The sequence below is a fragment of the Triticum dicoccoides genome, chromosome 3A (assembly GCF_002162155.2).
Source record: "Triticum dicoccoides isolate Atlit2015 ecotype Zavitan chromosome 3A, WEW_v2.0, whole genome shotgun sequence".
NCBI lineage: Eukaryota > Viridiplantae > Streptophyta > Magnoliopsida > Poales > Poaceae > Triticum > Triticum dicoccoides.
In genome coordinates this window covers 186,135,641-186,155,043 of record NC_041384.1, presented here as the reverse complement: position 1 = coordinate 186,155,043, position 19,403 = coordinate 186,135,641, and the positions used below count along the sequence as shown (strand labels likewise).

Below are 19,403 nucleotides of genomic sequence, written 5' to 3'. Positions count from 1 at the left end.
TACTACTTTCGAGGTAAATCAATGGCCTAGATTAGAACATACCACTTACTTAAAAAGGGTGATAGCGATAATTTACGTGTTAAAAAGCCCCACGAGAAATTAGCGCTCGTGAGTAGCCATCCAGGCCCTCGACTTGTTCGGTTGCCGTCTCTTCTTGTTTACGGTTTTTGTTTTCTAATCCCTAATTTCTTCTGCCGCTGCCGCTGGAATTTGTTGGTGTGATTGGGGCGAGGACATCTCCTGAATGCCACTACACGTGGTCGTGTACCCTGTCAGCCCCCCATCACTCAAGATGCGGCCTCACCTACGGCAGGAGAGGAAGACGTGCTCCTTCATGTGGAGGCTCGCGTGCAAGCCGCAAAGGGGCTGAGCGCACGACCAGCGGAGCTGTTCTTTTTGGAACAGCGAACTAATTGGGGTTCTGTTTGGGCTGTACATACCCAATTAGACCATAAATTTTCACCAGAATTAAGCCCTCGTTAATTACATTTCAATCGAGATTTAGGAGATTAACTTTCTGACTTATGTGGATGGATAATGATACCCTTTTCAATGTTTTGAAGGGAGGTGTACCGAAGCACCTCTCAATGAGAAGAGAAAATACGGAAAAACCCTAAAATGTATTAGGTAGTTCTCAGGACACGATACTCTTTTCACATGAAAAGATCATATATGATTACTTACTCCGTATGTGCTCGTCTATGTATTCATTGTCAATCTTTCCATGAGCCATGGCACCAACCTGGAACATTGTACAGACGAGATGGATTTAGGCACCAGACGGTAACAGAGGATGGGACAAAGCTACAAAATATCTCAGTTTTTACTCACCACAAACACAAGGGCTTCATCATCACTGCATTCGGCAACATAGTCATTCAGTTTAACTGACTTATCCGCGCTATATGAAAGGCCTAGGCAGCAAATAGATATCTATCAGCTTCCGTGAGCCAACAGGTAAATATTTTACTTTTACTAATATCATACAGTAGAAATTCTCACCAATCTTCCGTGAGCCAACAAGTAGATACCGGGTAACAGGATTTTTAATAAGATTAAGCAGCTTCTCATGCTTCCCTTTTTGTTTTTGCGGGTGAAGCTTCTCATGCTTCCCAACAGCAGTAATGCTCAACTTTTGCAATAACAGTGCTGCAATGTCATATAAATTACTTGCACTTCAGCACAATTTCAGGATAGAAAGATGCACAATGTTTACTCTCTTTTGCTATTCGTAACTTACACATCAAGCCACAAAAACGTTTGGGTGTGCGTAGCAAGCGAACATTCGGCTTGACCTCAAATAACATCCCCTTTTCAGTTCTTACATTACATAAACATCTTGTAACCTCCCAGCCTTAGTTAGAGGGCTATCAAATATTGCCAGTAGAGCCTGCGAAATAATTTGGAAGAAAATTCAATATGTCCACCTTTTTAGAAAACAGAGCAGGAAGGAACGAAACAAATGATTGGCTGGCTCCATCGACCTTTTCTTTTGTCATGGTACTCATGTGTACTTTGTAATCACATTTCAAGGCAACCTAACAACCAACTGAGATTCTAATAGCATTCCTCCATTCGGAAGCCCAAACAGTGGTCAAACACAAAAGAGAAGAAACAAATGCTAGAGAGAGAGAGAAAGAGAGAGTCAATTTCCAAAACAGGGACTAATTCCAGAGAAGATATATAAAGCGAAAGGGGATGTAGAAAACCAGAGATGAATAGTAGAGGAAGGATTCGTACCTGTGCTGCACCTCCTGCCTGCTGGGTCGTCATTGAAGCAAGGGCTAGGGTTGGTGCTGCTTGCTGGGGCATTGAGGTTGCAGCAGCTGCAACTTGATTCAGCACAGAGAGACAGAGAGAGATGTCCTCCTACAGTAGAGAAGAGAAGGAGTTTCACGAGCACAGCACCAACTCCAAATCGAATCAAATTCAACACACGCACAGATAGAGAAGAGAGACGAGGAGAGCACCTTGTCCATGGATGCAGCACCAGGGCCAGAGCACTTTGTCCATGGCGTCCTGAACGGTAAAGAGCGCCATGGGCGTGCCGGATCCTGCCGCTCGATCTGGTGCGAGGGGGGAGGGGTGAGGCAAGGAGAAGGTAGGGGGTGGGAACGTCAGCGGTTGGGGAGGTCGTGGGCGGCGCGGCGGCGGCGGGTAGACAAGGGAGAGGGAGAGGAATCGAGGGATGGTGACTGAGGGCCGCTGGCCAATCCTTTTCTCTGTAATTTTCTGTTTATTCTCGACGAAGCGAACCCTTTGTCTCGTAGCTAATCTGACGTGGCTAACGCGAGAGTTTGCCCTTTGCGCCACCCTTATTAGGTTGTATATGTGTGTGGGTGCGGAGAGAGACAACCAAGGGTGTGTTTGGACGAGGAACCAAATGAAATGGAATGGAATTTCATGGTGGAACAGATTGGTTTCATTCCTATGCTTGGTTGAAGCTACAAAATGGAATGGTTTCCGTTCTTGTGTTTGATTGGAAAAATGGGATGTGACAAATTTGTTTCAGCTCACCTCTTGCATCGAGATGGTGAGATTGCTTCCCATATGTAGATGTTGTACAATCAAAATTATTATAGCCTACGCAATTTCAGCAATATACTATTTGATCCAAATTTTTGGTAATATACTCGAATTTTTTATAGCAATTTATTTGTATTTCTAGCGCAATCAATAAGTAATTTACACTTGCAAGCATAACGAATATATACATCAATTCACTGCTCAATTTGATAGTGTAAATACATGCAGGATCAGTGCTGAAGGTAGAGATTTTAATATTAGATATAGAGAAAGAGATAGATAGATAGATAGATAGATAGATAGATAGATAGATAGATAGATAGGACGTAGGTAGATTGACAGACAGATCAAAAGCTTAATAATAAACAATAACACTTTCCATGTAACACATGTTCCCGCAAGTACATTTGCTACACAGTTTCGCCATTGCTTAACGCTTTATAATGTCAGTTATTGCACTCTTCCTCTCATTCTAGTATATGCCTGTATACATATTACAACAAAACTGAGCTACCTTCCTGCTGGCTTCAATTTGGTTTCTCTATATGCATGTATGAGTAAGACTAGGGAATACAGACCAGACCAGTCCAGAAAAAATGATGATCAAGTCTGTAACCCGATGTTAGTCCCGTAACGTCCCTTGGAATCAGAAACAAAAATCCGATAGGGGATGTTCAAAGCTGACGCCAATGCAGCTCCAAGGAATGAACCTAATGTCGAATTGAGGTTGTTTATGGACATGAACAGAGCAAACAGTGTGCCCTCGATTCCAGGCGGGCAAAGCTGTCCTGAGAGGATTAGGAACGGCATCATCCTACCAAATGTAAATAATAAAGTTAGAAACACTATTGTGTAGATGTGTACATAAGATGTCTGATCTTCAGCCATGAGTGCAATAATGGATTCATACTGGATAGATTGAACAATTTCTTCATTTTTTCAGTTGCTCTTTTGCAATTTTGATTAAGAGAGCAGTATGAACCTACTAGCCAATGTCAATTATCATACTGGGTAAAAGTGAAGAATTCCCTCCATTGCGAAAAAGAACATACAGTGATCTAAAGCAATTAATGACAGACAGGTCACACTGAACCATGAGCTCAAGAAGCATTCATGAGCGCCACTTGATTGACACTCGCCCAAATAAAGGGAAATAAAATAAAATAAAATCAGAGTATGCCTGGAGTATCAGTCTAGAACTCTAGATTTAGTTGAAATAAAGAAGTTTAAGTTGGTGCCTAATGAGTTACCAAAACACTAAAATCTTCTAAATACAAGATTAGTCAATGAAGGATCAGTAACTCTGGGCAGCAACTTAGCATGTATAACAGAAACGCATCTCAACTGGTTCTCTAAACTACAGGTCAAGCAGATCGCTCAGTTTAGCTTGTAAAATGATCTTATATTATGGGACGGAGGGAGTAGTTCACAGGAGTATGAAAGAAATGACAGCTAGAGGATATACTTGAATTGGTTGATTGCATCGGCTAAAGCAGAGCCCCACAGCACCATGTATTTGTCTGCTATTCCATACTGAATGTGTAATCTTGACACCAGTAAAATGTCCAGTACAGTAATTATCGCTAGGCCAACATGTGCAAACCTGTAAAATAAGGACAGCAATTATTAAAGGTGGCACATGTAAGTACCTAATAACTTTAAAAAAGTGAATAGATTTGCATTGTAGCAAATTACGCCCCAAGAATTATGTCAATTTTTTAACAACATTAATAAAAGAGCATACACTCACTAAAACACTGACCAAAAGGTGATCAATAAATGGCTTATACCAAAAATACCAAGATGAAAATTTAGTGCAACTCATTCGAATCATGGACAGCCAACTTACACAAAAGTTTATAGAAAGTTTCAGCTAGTACATTAAGCATATATACATAATATTTCAACTTCCTTTAAACAAGCTATGGCACTAATATAGATAGTGTTTTGACATTTGCAGAAGATAAACAGCTTGAAAAAATGACTTACATAAGAATATTCCTGAGTTTTTTATGCTTTAAGTAGCGGTTGTAGATATATGTGCCAAGCATTAGATTGAACCACCCAATCACACGTGCAGTCCCTAGGAAGGATGCCTCTCCAGATGTAGAACCTCCGTTTGATAATAGAACATTACTGTTGAGATATTTGGAACTGCTGCATTTGAAATGAAAAACCATGCCTTAGGTCTAGAGAAAAGAAAACAGGAAGTTACCGGTTAGGCTCTTCAGTGCAAGAGGCAAACATCAAAGAAAATGAAATTGCAGGGTTAATTACCGCAACATTGCTGGCTGCTTAAAAGCAGTGCATAAACTGACTCAGGCTGATTTCAGAGATGAGTATAAATTAACTGATTTATTGTGCTTCTCATGAGCTTCAGATCGTTTGGATAATGATCTCCTTTTGCTCTTTTTACGAGCACCCTTTCGCTTCCTAGTGCCCTCATATTTAAAAGATTCACCTGAGCCTTGTCCAGCAAAAGCACTATCAATATTCTGACCATCAGCATGATCATGTGCGGCGTTATCTGTCGTACTTTCAAATCCTTTTGGAGATTCCTTAATGAAAACACATGTAACTAGTTGGAACAGTGGAAGAGCAGAGAAAATAATATCAATGGCATTTATTGGGAGATTGGACAATGCGTATCCTCCCAATAAGCTCCCAAATATCCCCCCTGCAGCCATTGATGACTGGAGATCACCAGCAAATTTTGGCCTGAAAATAGAATAATTCAGGTTTCAAAGCATTGTATTGGAGTACTTGCTATACAAGGTGAGACAAGATGCACCAAATTACTCACCCTGCTGATCGAACTGCCTCTGCAATCATTGCATCTATAACAACATCTGCCATGGCAGATCCCAAGTTCTGTACAATCAACATTAGCGTAAAAAGATTGCTTGAGCTCCTCAAATGTTCTGACATCCCAATGATAAGCTATGGAAATAGAGAAAGACCACTAGAAATGATCAAATAGGGCACACGCTTCCTCTGCTTAATTGGAATACAGTCCGACACAATCCTGCAAGTACAATTGATATATGGGTAAGTAAATAAAACCATGATTTTTTTTATTGGGCGTTCAACATGTCCAGTAATGCATGTACCAAGCCATATATGGATGTTTTACAGCTGTTAGCAACACGTTGTGAACCTTTATCCACAACAGGATAACTAACGTACTGAACATAGCCAGATGGCAATGCTGCAAGATATTGGTAGACATAGGTTGGATGAGAGATTATTTCAGAGAGAAAAGATTGGTTGTTTCTTCCTGAAACATAGATACATGACATCTCTATATAGTGGATGCTTAGATCTTTGACTTTTCCTAGCACGATACAAACTCCTCATGGTTGGACTCCTTTAATCCTAGACTTGCTGTCCTTCCTCCCGTTTCCTTGGTGCTGCAAATCCTTGTCTGACACATGACCGTCTTCTGCTACAGGCCTACGATGCACCTATGTCCTTGGCCTCCTTGCCAGCCAGCTGGCTGCAACCGAACTGCCACTGGCTTGATGCAACATACTAATGCATACAACAACACCACTGCCAAAAAGCAGCGCAACTCTGTGGACAGGAGAGTACTAGGACAACCATAGATCATGGACACTAGCTAGAATACCGATTATGAGTTTGATATTACACGGGCATAAGTACTAGAACCGCTGAATGCCTTAATTTGCAGCAACAAAGCTATTGAACCAACAGATGTGGGAAATAATTTCAGTGATGTGTTCCTTTTTGCATTTCCATGTTACTGTCATGTGCCCATGTCTACAAATGAACTGTTCTTGTTAATCAATTTTCTATTAAGATAACTTGCTTACAAACTATGTTCATATTGTTAGTGATAGGTTCTATTCACGGTAAACTGTAATTAGTCAGAATTTGAAAGAAAAAAAAGTTCAGCTCTGGTGGAATAATTATGTATCTATAGTAGCTCCTTAAAAATCCAGTAATAAACTTGTGTTGTCATGGACGCCAATATCAAACAATACCTAAGCTTATGCCTGAAAAAAGCGTAATTCTGAAAACTGAGATGTAAGACTCATGACATTTGGAAACAAAGAAGTTAGTTAAAATGATCCTACGGACACGCATATGAGCGGCAGATCTATCTAAATCGACGGTGCATGTGCGGAGAAATGGGTGCGATTACGAGGAGTGTCAAGGTGCCGGAGAGAGGAAGAGATCAGGAGAAGGGACATAACTAAAAAGAATTTCTATTGATAATATAATACTCCATCCGTAAAGAAATATAAGAGTGTTTAGATCACTAATAGTGATCTAAACACTTATATTTGTTTACAGAGGGGGTACTAATTCAGACACCAATTACATTCGATTCCAGAGACCAATTCACACCTAGACTGGCTAGAATCAGCCGAGCTAAGCTCTGATTCTGATGGCTAGCACGATTTACACTAACAGCTGAGCTACACTGAATCTGGTACCATGGGTGGTTCATTCAGTTGGCCCATACGAAGTAGGGGCAGACGGGTCCCATGGCCGGCGTCCAGTTGCCACACCCGAAGAAGCACTTCCCCTGCATCGGCCCTGGCACGGACACCACGCCTCCTCTGGTCGGTACCCTGCAGTAGCAGAAGCACGTCCCAGGCGAGCCACCGCAGGGGATTATCATGTGAGGCTGCGGCGGCTGCTGCTGCTGCTGGATCAGCAGCGGCGCCAGCGGCGATGAGCCTCCGCAAGGGCTTGTGCGAAGCTGCGGCGACTGCTGCTTCTGCTGGATCGGCGGCGGCGGCGCCAACGCAGATGAGGCACCGCAAGGGCTTGTGAGAAGCTGCTGCGGCTGCTGCTGGATCGGCGGCGATGGCGCCAGCGAGCCGGTGATGGTCATCTTGACCCCACGCAGCATGAGCTCAACAAGAAGCCGCGCCGTGTTGCGGGCGTCGTCCAACCCACAGTGCAGGCGGCCCTCCCAGTCCAGTCCCGCCGCCCGGACCGCCTCCTGAAGGGTGACCCGCCCTCCGCCGCCGAGCGCCGCCTGGAAGGGGACCCTCAGGTTGATCCAGCGATCGAAGTAGGACGGCTTCTCGATCCCCTTGAAGCGGCACTCTGACTCGAGTATGGTGCGGCAATCCCAATCTCCCCAGGTCACGATGGCCAAGCTCCCTGCCCCCGCCGTCGCCGCCTTCAGCCAGGAGTCGTGCATCCAGAGCGCCTCGCCGAGTTCCACGCCGCCGTCCACGTCCTCCTGCCGGATGCCGGTGAGTTCCCTGCAAAATTGAGTCAGCACAGGGTGATGTTTGGACGAACGTACCTGCGAAACGCCGACTCGATGCGGCCGGTGGCGCCGTCGACGAGCACGGCGGGGAACTCAATGATTTCCTGCGGAAAGATCCGCGCGTCTTTCACGCACGTCGCCTCGAAGTCGACCACCACGAAGAAGTCGAAATCTTGCACCTGCCCCTGCCCGCGCGCCGCCATGATCGCTGCCATGTTCGACGAGGTGCGCGAAAACTCCGAGAATCGAGATCGGGAAAACTAGGGATCGGAAACTAGGGCGGGGAAGATCGGGGGAAGAGGGAATCGAGAACTAGGGCAGCGAAGGTCGGGGAAAGTTGGGATCGAGATCTGATTTGTTTTCTCCTCACGCTTGGGGCAGGCACAGTTGGCGCTCTTTTTTTTTCATTACGTGGTTGGCGCTATTTCTAATCTAATCAACAAATCAAAGGCTGTGGTTAGCGGGAAAAAAGACTAATGGCTGTGATTAGCGGGAACAACCAATGGCTGTGCTAGAAGACTGGTTTGAGTCTTTTTTTTCTTTTTGCTTTTTTTGCCGGGAAACACTGAGAGCTTTATTGAATAAAAGCGTTCGCCGAGCAATCCGCTAACAGGCTACTGGTCAGGAAGCTAAGAACATTGTTAATCCAGTTTTCGATTACGTTAATCGTGCAAGCATGCTTAGCATAGATATGAGCGGGGACCGTTGGCTGATCTTACAACATGATGAACATAAAAAGAATTTAAACTACCATCAAGCTCTCCAATTTCTACTAAGATAGGAGCCACGACCGATCAAGAATCGTGGCGAGTGTTCCAGAGGTTGACTACCTCCAGACAGTCCGTCTCCAACACGATGTTTGAAAAAACCCTCAAGTTGGCGAAGATAACACATTCTCGCACTTCCATCGCCTCCACTATGAGAGGATCCGTAACTCCAGGGAATGGTTTACTCCATGACCCAAGAAAGAAATCAGGGGAGCGTGCAACACCCCCGCCTCCTCCTTTACCATCTTCACATTTGATTGCAACATTCGTATTAATCTTGACGAAGCCTGGTTCCGGGGGTCGCCACCCATGTCCCGGCATTACTAGGGCATGTCGTCCGGGTATATCCAAGAGAGCTAGTGTCTCCCTGGTGCGGCGGATAGATGTCACCGGATCAAGCTTGTCTTCCCCGTGCGTCAGCCTGTTCCTAGAATGCCAAATTGACCACAAGACTGAGACTAATATAGCTCGGTCTCTGGAAGTGAATTGTTCACCACAAATAATATCCTTGGCCCATGTGATTGGATGCAGTATTGGCATATGAAAATCGAAAAGTTGTTGCGCCTCCTCCCAGAAGCTTACTGCATGTATGCACTTCAGTGGTGCATGCTCCAGGTCCTCCTCACTTGCCAAATAAATCTTGCATAGGTTCTGCTACCCTATGTGCCGATGCACCAGTCTGCATTCATCAGGTAAAATACCCCTTAAAACTCGCCAAAAGAAAACTCTCACCTTGGGTAACACATTGAGCTTGCAAAGCGAATTCCACAGCCGTTGGTTATCAAATAGGGAACCGGTAGCCTGCCCTTCCTTTGGAGCTTGAAGCTCGTTGCGAGTCACTAGAGCTCGGTACGCTGACTTGACGATGTAGTTGCCTGAAGCCTCGTGTGCCCATGCGAGAAAATCATCACCACCTCCTGATCGCAGTGGTATGTTCAATATAGCTTGCGCATCTGAGGGTATGAACGTGTCTCGAATTAGTTCCTTCCTCCATGACCAAGTGCATGTATCAATCAGGTCGCTCACAAGTGAAGCAGTGGTGTTCATAGGTCTAACTTGGGGAACCATTGTAGGCGTTGATGGGATCCACTTATCATTCCATATCGATATGTTGGATCCATCTCCTACCCGCTTGATAAGCCCAGTAGTTAACGCTTCCCGTCCAGCCATGATAGCTCTCCAAGTTGCTGAGGATGAGCTTGGACTTATTGAAGGAAATATGCCCTAGAGGCACTAATAAAGTTGTTATTTATATTTCCTTATATCATGATAAATGTTTATTATTCATGCTAGAATTGTATTAACCGGAAACTTAGTACATGTGTGTGTCCACATACGATCACGCATAGCAACGAGACAGGGAGAGTGTGTCCATGTACCCTCGTAGACCGAAAGCGGAAGTGTTAGGTTAACGCGGTTGATGTAGTCGAACGTCTTTGCGATCCAACCGATCCAAGCACCGAACGTACGGCACCTCTGCGTTCAACACACGTTCAGCTCGATGACGCCTCGAACTCTTGATCCAGTTGAGGCCGAGGGAGAGTTCCGTCAGCACGACGGCGTGGCGACGGTGATGATGAAGTTACCTACATAGGGCTTCGCCTAAGCACTACGACGATCTGACCTAGGTGTGTAACTGTCGAGGGGGCACCGCACACGGCTAAGAGAAGACTTGGTGTGCCTTTGGGGTGCCCCCTGCCCACGTATATAAAGGAGGGAGGGAGAGAGGCCGGCCCTCCTAGGGGCACGCCAAGTGTAGGGAGTCCTACTCCCAAGTCCAATAGGATTCCCTTTCCTTTTCGGAGTAGGAAAGAAGGAAAGGAGGGAGAGGGAGAAGGAAAGGGTGGGCCGCGCGCCCCACCCCTTGTCCAATTCAGTTTGGGCAGGGGGAGGCACGCGCCACCTCGTGGCCCTTCTTCCCTCTCTCCACTAAAGCCCAATCAGGCCCATTAACTTCCCCCGACGAATTCCCGTAACTCTCCGGTACTCCAAAAAATACTCAAATCACTCGGAACCATTCCGATGTCCGAATATAGCCTTCCAATATATCGATCTTTACCTCTTGACCATTTCAAGACTCCTCGTCATGTCCATGATCTCATCCGAGATTCTGAACAAACTTCGGTCATCAAATCACATAACTCATAATACAAATCATCATCGAACGTTAAGCGCGCGGACCCTACGGGTTCGAGAACTATGTAGACATGACCGAGACACATCTCCGGTCAATAACCAATAGCGAAACCTGGATGCTCATATTGGCTCCTGCATATTCTACGAATATCTTTATCGGTCAAACCGCATAACAACATACTTCATTCCCTTTGTCATCGGTATGTTACTTGCCCGAGATTCGATCGTCAGTATCATCATACCTAGTTCAATCTCATTACAGGCAAGCCTCTTTACTCGATCTATAATGCAACATCCCGCAGCTAACTCATTAGTCACATAGCTTGCAAGGCTTATAGTGATGTGCATTACCGAGAGGGCCCAGAGATACCTCTCTGATACACGGAGTGACAAATCCAAATATCGATCTATGCCAACTCAACAAACACCATCGGAGACACCTGTAGAGCATCTTTATAATCAGCCAGTTATGTTGTGACGTTTGATAGCACACAAAGTGTTCCTCCGGTATTCGGGAGTTGCATAATATCATAGTCAGAGGAATATGTATAAGTCATGAAGAAAGCAATAACTACAAAACTAAACGATCATTATGCTAAGCTAACGGATGGGTCTTGTCCATCACATCTGAAAGTGCAACTATCCCTAGGTGGTTTTGGTAATTCCTAACAACATATAGCTCATTGAGCTAATGCTATTTCAAGATTAATATTTCAGGAAAGCTCAATGATTGGCATGGCATGGATGAGAAAAGTGGACCCCTCAAAATGCTAAGGACAAAAGGATTGGCTCAAGCTCAAAGCTCAAGACTCTGCATTTTCTATTTTAGTGATCCAAGATCACATTGAGTCTATAGGAAAAGGCAATACTATCAAGGAGGGATGAGGTGTTGCTTAATGAGGCTCTTGCTCAAGATGCTTAGTGATATGCTCCAAAGCCCTCAACTACTTTCTCACATCCACATATGACCTAAACCAAAAGTCAAACTTGGCCCCACCGATTCTTTCTATCCGGCGCCACCGAGTTCAGATAGCATAGCCACTACCACAAACCCTAGGCAAATCGGTCTCACCGATAGGGATCTCAGTCTCACCGAGATGGGGTTGTAATCTCTCTGTTTCCCTTCGCAGCATTTCGGTCCCACCGAGATGAGTGATCGGTCCCACCGAGATTGCAATGTAAACTCTCTGTTTCCCTTTCATAACATTTCGGTCTCACCGAAATGAGCGAATCGGTCCCACCGAGTTTACCTGACCAACTCTCTGGTTAGCTTATTACCAAAATCAGTCTCACCAAGTTTGTGTAATCGATCTCACCAAGATTACGTTATGCCCTAACCCTAACCATATCGGTCCTACCGAGTTGCATGTCGGTCCCACCAAAAATCCTAACGGCCACTAGATTTTCTGAATCGGTCCGAACGATTTTATCAATTCGGTCCCACCGAGATTGGCAAGTTGTGTGTAACGGTTAGATTTTGTGTGGAGGCTATATATACCCCTCCACCTCCTCTTCATTCGTGAAGAGAGCCATCAGAACGAACCTACACTACCAACTTACCTTTTCTGAGAGAGAACTACCTACACTTGTGTTGAGGCTAAGATATTCCATTCTTACCATACGTATCTTGATCTCTAGCCTTCCCAAGTTGCTTTTCACTCAAATCTTCTTTCCACCAAATCCATATCCTGTGAGAGAGAGTTGAGTGTTGGGGAGACTATCATTTGAAGCACAAGAGCAAGGAGTTCATCATCAACACACCATTTGTTACTTCTTGGAGAGTGTTGTCTCCTAGATTGGCTAGGTGTCACTTGGGAGCCTTCGACAAGATTGTGGAGTTGAACCAAGGAGTTTGTAAGGGCAAGGAGATCGCCTACTTCGTGAAGATCTACCCTAGTGAGGCAAGTCCTTCGTGGGCGACGGCCATGGTGGGATAGACAAGGTTGCCTCTTCGTGGACCCTTCGTGGGTGGAGCCCTCCATGGACTCGCGCAGCCGTTACCCTTCGTGGGTTGAAGTCTCCATCAACGTGGATGTACGATAGCACCACCTATCGGAACCACGACAAAAACATCCGTGTCTCCTATTGCATTTGAATCCTCCAAACCCTTCCCTTTACATTCTTGCAAGTTGCATGCTTTACTTTCCGCTGCTCATATACTCTTTGCATGCTTGCTTGAATTGTGTTAAGATTGCTTGACTTGTCCAAAGTTGCTAAAATCAGCCAAGAACTAAAATTGGGAAATGATAAGTTTTATTTAGTCAAGTAGTCTAATCAAACCCCCCCTTTAGACATACTTTCGATCCTACAAGTGGTATCAGAGCTTTGGTCTCCATTTGCTTTGATTTCCATAGTTTTTGGTAGTCATGGCCTTTGTTTCACAACCTAGTGAGGGAAATTACCACCGTAGAGGTCCTTACTTTGATGGTACTAATTTTGCTAGTTGGAAGCATAAGATGAAAATGCATATTCTTGGACATAACCCCGCCGTATGGGCTATTGTGTGTATTGGCTTGCAAGGTGAATTCTTTGATGGGAGAGAACCGAACTATGAAGCTACCACGGAAGAGTTGAAGATGTTGCAATACAATGCTCAAGCTTGTGATATCCTCTTCAACGGATTGTGCCCCGAAGAATTCAACAAAATCAGTCGTCTTGAGAATGCAAAGGAAATTTGGGATACTTTGATTAATATGCATGAATGTACCGACTCCGTCAAGGAATCCAAGTTGGATGTGCTTCAAAGTCAGCTTGACAAGTTCAAAATGAAGGATGGTGAAGGTGTCGCTGAAATGTACTCTAGGCTTGCTCTTATCACAAATGAGATCGCAGGCTTAGGAAGTGAAGAGATGACCGACAAATTCATCATCAAGAAGATCCTAAGGGCTTTGGACGGAAAATATGATACCGTATGCACATTGATCCAAATGATGCCCAATTACAAAGATCTCAAGCCAATGGAAGTCATTGGAAGAATTGTTGCTCATGAGATGTCACTCAAGGATAAGGAGGAGCTCCATAACAAGTCAAGTGGTGCTTACAAAGCCTCATGTGAAGCTCCCACATCATCAAGTGAGAAACAAACCTTCAATGAATAATTGAGCCTAATGGTGAAGAACTTCAACAAGTTCTACAAGAGTGGAAGCAAAGAGAGAAGTTCCAAGTCAAGGTCCTACAATGACAAAAGATCTTCTAGTCAAGAGCGAAATTTCTACAATTGTGGAAGACCCGAACACTATTCCAATGAGTGTACGTCACCCTACAAGAGAAGAGAAGATTCTCCAAAAAGAAGTAGAAGAGAAGAATCACCATCAAGAGAGAGAAGGAGTAGAGATGATCGTTATGAATGAAGAACATCCCGGAGAAGCAAGGATTCGGAAAGGAAGGACAAGTCATCAAGGAGCTACACAAAACAAAGACATAAAGCTCATGTTGGTGAATGGGTATCCGGTTCCGACTCCGACAATCACTCCGAGAGAAGCTATCACTCCGACTCCGAATATACTCAAGATGAAAGTGTTGCCGGTCTAGCACTTGTGTCAACCAACTCCTACGACATATTTGATTCACCAAATGAAGGACTTGGAAGATGCTTCATGGCTAAAGGCCCAAAGGTATCATATGTTGATTTCAATAGTGATGAAGATGACTTGTTAAGTGATGATGATTTACTTGTTGACAACTCTAGTGATGAATACTATGATGAAACATCAATTAATCATGCTAATCAAGATAAAATGAATGACAATGATAAGGAGAAGATTGAGTTTCTAACTAAAGAACTAAACACTCTTAAGTTAGCTCATGAAACTATCTTAGGAGGTCATCGAGAAATTTTAAGGACTCATGAGAAATTACGTTTTGAAAAGATCAACCTTGAGCAAGAGCATAAGTTCTTAAAGGCGATCAATGATGATCTTCGCAAGAAAAGTTCTTCTTACATTGCCAAGCGTTTACTCTTATCCACTTACATGCCTCAAGTCAAGTCTAGTAACAAGAACAAGAAAGATTCTTCCTCTAGTAGTAACAATATTCATGCTAAATCCAATGTTGTTGCTTCTAGTAGTTCTCTTGATTCCACTAATGATTCTCTTAGCCAAGTTACACTTGAGCAATAAAATAGCTTATTGAAGGGAATTATAGAGAAAGGTGTTTACAAGAGCCTTGCCGGGAGTAAGCAACTCGAGGAAATTGTACGGAAGCAAGGAAGGCACCGGAAGAACCAAGGTGTTGGTTTTGAACAAAAGTTCAATGCCAATGGAGTTGAGTGGGAAGAAGATCAATATCCCAAGACGAAGTTTGTTCCTCAACAAAAGAAGTATGATCCTACTTCCTTCAAAGGGACACAAGATCAAGATGATCTTCCACCACAAGACCACAAGCAAAAAGGCAAGGATAAGCTTCAAGAGGAGATTAATGCATTTGAAGAAGCTCCTAAGGCCTTGGTCAAGTGGGTTCCCAAGACTACATCAAGTTCTACTTCATCAAGTATGACTACAACTCCAAGGAATCCCATCAAGATGATGTGGATCCCGAAGAAGAAGAACTAGAGAGTTCCTGAGGGTGACTCTGCCAACATACTTCACTCTTATCATTTTGGCAAGAACAAGTGCAATCAACTTCCACATCTTGCACTAGTTCAAGAAGTCACAAACCCTATTGTTGGTAATACAAGGGACAAGGTAACCTAATGCTTTCATAGACATCATCTTGTGTGTGCATGATGTCTAATACACAACCTTCTTCTTGTAGACGTTGTTGGGCCTCCAAGTGCAGAGGTTTGTAGGACAGTAGCAAATTTCCCTCAAGTGGATGACCTAAGGTTTATCAATCCGTAGAAGGTGTAGGATGAAGATGGTCTCTCTCAAGCAACCCTACAACCAAATAACAAAGAGTCTCTTGTGTCCCCAACACACCCAATACAATGGAGGTGCACTAGTTCGGCGAAGAGATGGTGATACAAGTGCAATATGGATAGTAGATAATGGTTTTTGTAATCTGAAAATATAAAAACAGCAAGGTAACTAATGATAAAAGTGAGCACAAACGGTATTGCAATGCTAAGAAACAAGGCCTAGGGTTCATACTTTCACTAGTGCAAGTCCTCTCAACAATAATAACATAATTGGATCACATAACTATCCCTCAACATGCAACAAAGAGTCACTCCAAAGTCACTGATAGCGGAGAACAAACGAAGAGATTATGGTAGGGTACGAAACCACCTCAAAGTTATTCTTTCCAATCAATCCGTTGGGCTATTCCTATAAGTGTCACAAACAGCCCTAGAGTTCATACTAGAATAACACCTTAAGACACAAATCAACCAAAACCCTAATGTCACCTAGATACTCCAATGTCACCTCAAGTATCCGCGGGTATGATTATACGATATGCATCACACAATCTCAGATTCATCTATTCAACCAACACATAGAACCTCAAAGAGTGCCCCAAAGTTTCTACCGGAGAGTCAAGACGAAAATGTGTGCCAACCCCTATGCATAGGTTCATGGGCGGAACCCGCAAGTTGATCACCAAAAAATACATCAAGTGGATCAATAGAATACCCCATTGTCACCACGGGTATCCCACGCAAGACATACATCAAGTGTTCTCAAATCCTTAAAGACTCAATCTGATAAGATAACTTCAAAGGGAAAACTCAATCCATTACAAGAGAGTTGAGGGGGAGAAACATCATAAGATCCAACTATAATAGCAAAGCTCGTGATACATCAAGATCGTATCACGTCAAGAACACGAGAGAGAGAGAGAGATCAAACACATAGCTACTAGTACATACCCGCAGCCCCGAGGGAGAACTACTCCCTCCTCGTCATGGAGAGCACCGGGATGATGAAGATGGCCACCGGAGAGGAATTCCCCCCTCCGGCAGGGTGCCGACACGGGTCTAGATTGGCTTTCGGTGGCTACGGAGGCTTCTGGCGGCGAAACTCCCGATCTATTGTGCTCCCCAAAGTTTTTAGGGTATATGGGTATATATGGGAGGAAGAAGTACGTCGGTTGAGCCACGAGGGGCCCACGAGGGTGGAGGGCACGCCCCCTGCCTCGTGCCTTCCTTGTTGCTTCCCTTACGTTCCAAAAATAAGTCTTCTGGATTGCATCCGTTCCAAAAATAAGTTCCGTGAAGTTTCAGGTCAATTGGACTCCGTTTGATTTTCCTTTTCTGCGATACTCTAAAACAAGGAAAAAACAGAAACTGGCACTGGGCTCTAGGTTAATAGGTTAGTCCCAAAAATCATATAAAATAGCATATAAATGCATATAAAACATCCAAGGTTGATAATATAATAGCATGGAACAATCAAAAATTATAGATACGTTGGAGATGTATCAGTGCATCACTCTATGTCTATGGATATCCTTGTTTGTTCCTTGTGGGACTAACCCGTGTAGGTATTGAAAGTGCAACTCACTCCAAAGGATTGCTCCAAATGATCTACATCAACATTGAGCATCCACATCTTCAACACCTACATGAAGTCATCATCGACAAAACCCAAGGTTAGTTCATCCCTCTTAGGGGGGATATCACATCTAGGGGGAGCTTTACTCTAAGAATTGAGCTAAAGCAACTCTAATGGTGTGAACACAACAACGCTTTATGTAAAAGTGGTAACCCCACTTGTGCTTAAACGATGAGTATGACCTATGATCAAATGTTCTCGTTTGACTCCTAAGTCATCTCCAATTGCTTGATAAATGCTAGAATTGGTTGTGCATGCTTTGCCACATATTTCATTTACCATTTTATTGTGTGAGCATGTTGGTTGCATAATTTACTCATTCGAGGACATCCACTTGTTGTTTTGATTGTTTGGTTCCTTTTTCTTTTGCCAAGTGGATGGACAAGAATGCCTAAGAACCTTCTCTAGCAATCTATGCTTTTCTCGTCTCAAACTCTATTCATGCTACATCAAAAAGTTTGATCAAGTCAGATTCGAACCACTCTGTGTGAGGAGCACTCGGAGTCCCCGATTCGTCACAGACTTAAACTTCCAAAACTTCTTTGTGCGTTTCGGTCTGACCAATTCATCCATTTTGGTCATACCAAGATCACTAAGTCGATCTAGGTTTTCAATCTCGGTGCAACTGATTTGAACTTTTCGGTCACACTGAGTTGCAGTAACTGCTTGCAGTTATGCATCTCGGTGCCACCGAGTTGTTCCACTCGGTCACACCGACAGGGTCAGGCTATATATATCCCCGGGCCAAAATTTGGAAAATTCTCCGAACCCCTTCGCCCGCGCTCAGTCTGCTCTGCCTCCCTGGGTCTCCGGATCGTCCTCCTCATCGCCAGCTGCCTCCCGCCGCTGGTCTCCGCTGCCGTCAACGGAAATCGTCTCTGCCGTTGCCGACGTAGCTGGTCCATCGCCGCACTTAGGGTATGGACTTGATCCTTGTGCTAATCTCACTCTGATTCCTAGCACATTGTTTTTCCATGTATCTTGCCATGATTGAGATCACTCTATCCAGCAAAATCACTCTGTAGTTTAGTTGTGGATTGAAAATTTAGGGTTAGGTTTCTACCGAAATCATCTCGGACCAAGCGAGTTGTTGAAATCGGTTCCACCGATTTGGCTAAGGCCATTGCACATGTGATTCTCGGTCTGACCGAGAATTGCAAATCGGTGTGACCGAGTTCAATTCTTTGTGAAACCCTAGCAGTCTCGGTGCCACCGAACTATGACTCGGTCTGACCGAGTTCACTAGTTTAGGTTCCAAAAGCTGCTTCGATATCACTGAGTTTTCAAATCGGTAGATCCGAAATGCTTTTTGTGGAAAACTAAAACTAAGTTTTTGACTCATTCTTTTGCAAAAACCTCTGCACTTTGTGATGCTCATCCAATCTATCTCATCTATATCTATTCACAGGGTCTGTTGTCAGTGTTTGCATCATGTCAGATCAGAGTGACAGTCAGAACAAGTCTGAGGAGCAAGTTCACATGAGTGAGGGCACTATTCCCTCTAGCAACTATGATGACGGAAGCAGGAGTACACCCAGCAACTTGCCTAAGGCAGCCACCAGGGCCAGAAAGAAGAGAACCTCAGATTCTGAGGATGAGGACTATGTGGCTGTTGAGGAAGAGGCCACCTCAAAGAGGAAAGTTCTGAAAAAGGAATATGGCACAGCTGCTGCAACTAAGCCAGGTCTGAAGACTAAGATGCCAGCAAGAAGACCACCCATGTCTAAGGCAAGGAAAGTTGCCACAGGAGAAACAATGGAGTTCACTCTTGAACCCAAGGAAACTGGAGATGGTAAGAAGAGGAAAGAAAGGGTCAAGAAGACCATTGCCAGAGTAATTGGGAAGCCCTAAATGATGGAAGATGAAGAGGAAGAGGTTGCTGCACCAGCACCTAAAGCTCAAAAGCTTATGGGAGATGCTATAAGACCAGGGGCTGCTCCATCTAAGCCCAAAGAAGCTCCCAAGGCAGCTGCTCCAAAACCCAAAGCTGCACCCAAGAGGAGTACAAGGAATATTCCAGTTGCAGAGAAGAAAAAGGCCCCAGTGCCTGAAGCTGCTATAGAAGAAGAAGATGATGAGTCGCATGTCTTGAGGAAGTTGAACCCAAAATTCCAGATCACAATGATGCTCATCCAGTAGCTGAGGACATGAAGCTCAGGAAGGATGCAGGACTCAGACAGTGGAGATTGACTGATCCCTATGCAGTCAGGAGTAGAACTGTTGTGGACTACA

General features: G+C 44.2%; 1 long non-coding RNA gene and 1 pseudogene across 8 annotated transcripts in view; both read right to left on the bottom strand.

Moving 5' to 3' along the window:
• LOC119267802 overlaps window positions 1-2,494 on the bottom strand; it is a 6,540-nt gene extending 4,046 nt beyond the window's left edge. For 2 of the 8 annotated variants that reach the window (XR_005132642.1, XR_005132644.1), the window contains exons 1-6: window positions 1,971-2,481; window positions 1,741-1,869; window positions 1,241-1,390; window positions 1,003-1,149; window positions 832-914; window positions 685-742 (exon numbers count right to left, since the gene is read on the bottom strand). This is a non-coding gene — a long non-coding RNA (uncharacterized LOC119267802). Of the gene's footprint in view, window positions 1-684; window positions 743-831; window positions 915-1,002; window positions 1,150-1,240; window positions 1,391-1,740; window positions 1,870-1,970 lie in introns of all 8 variants that reach the window. The other 6 variants (XR_005132645.1, XR_005132646.1, XR_005132641.1 and 3 more) reach the window with 5 other exon arrangements.
• A 394-nt stretch (window positions 2,495-2,888) lies between these two features.
• Window positions 2,889-8,173, bottom strand: LOC119267801 (annotated as a pseudogene).
• Window positions 8,174-19,403: the final 11,230 nt, after the last annotated feature.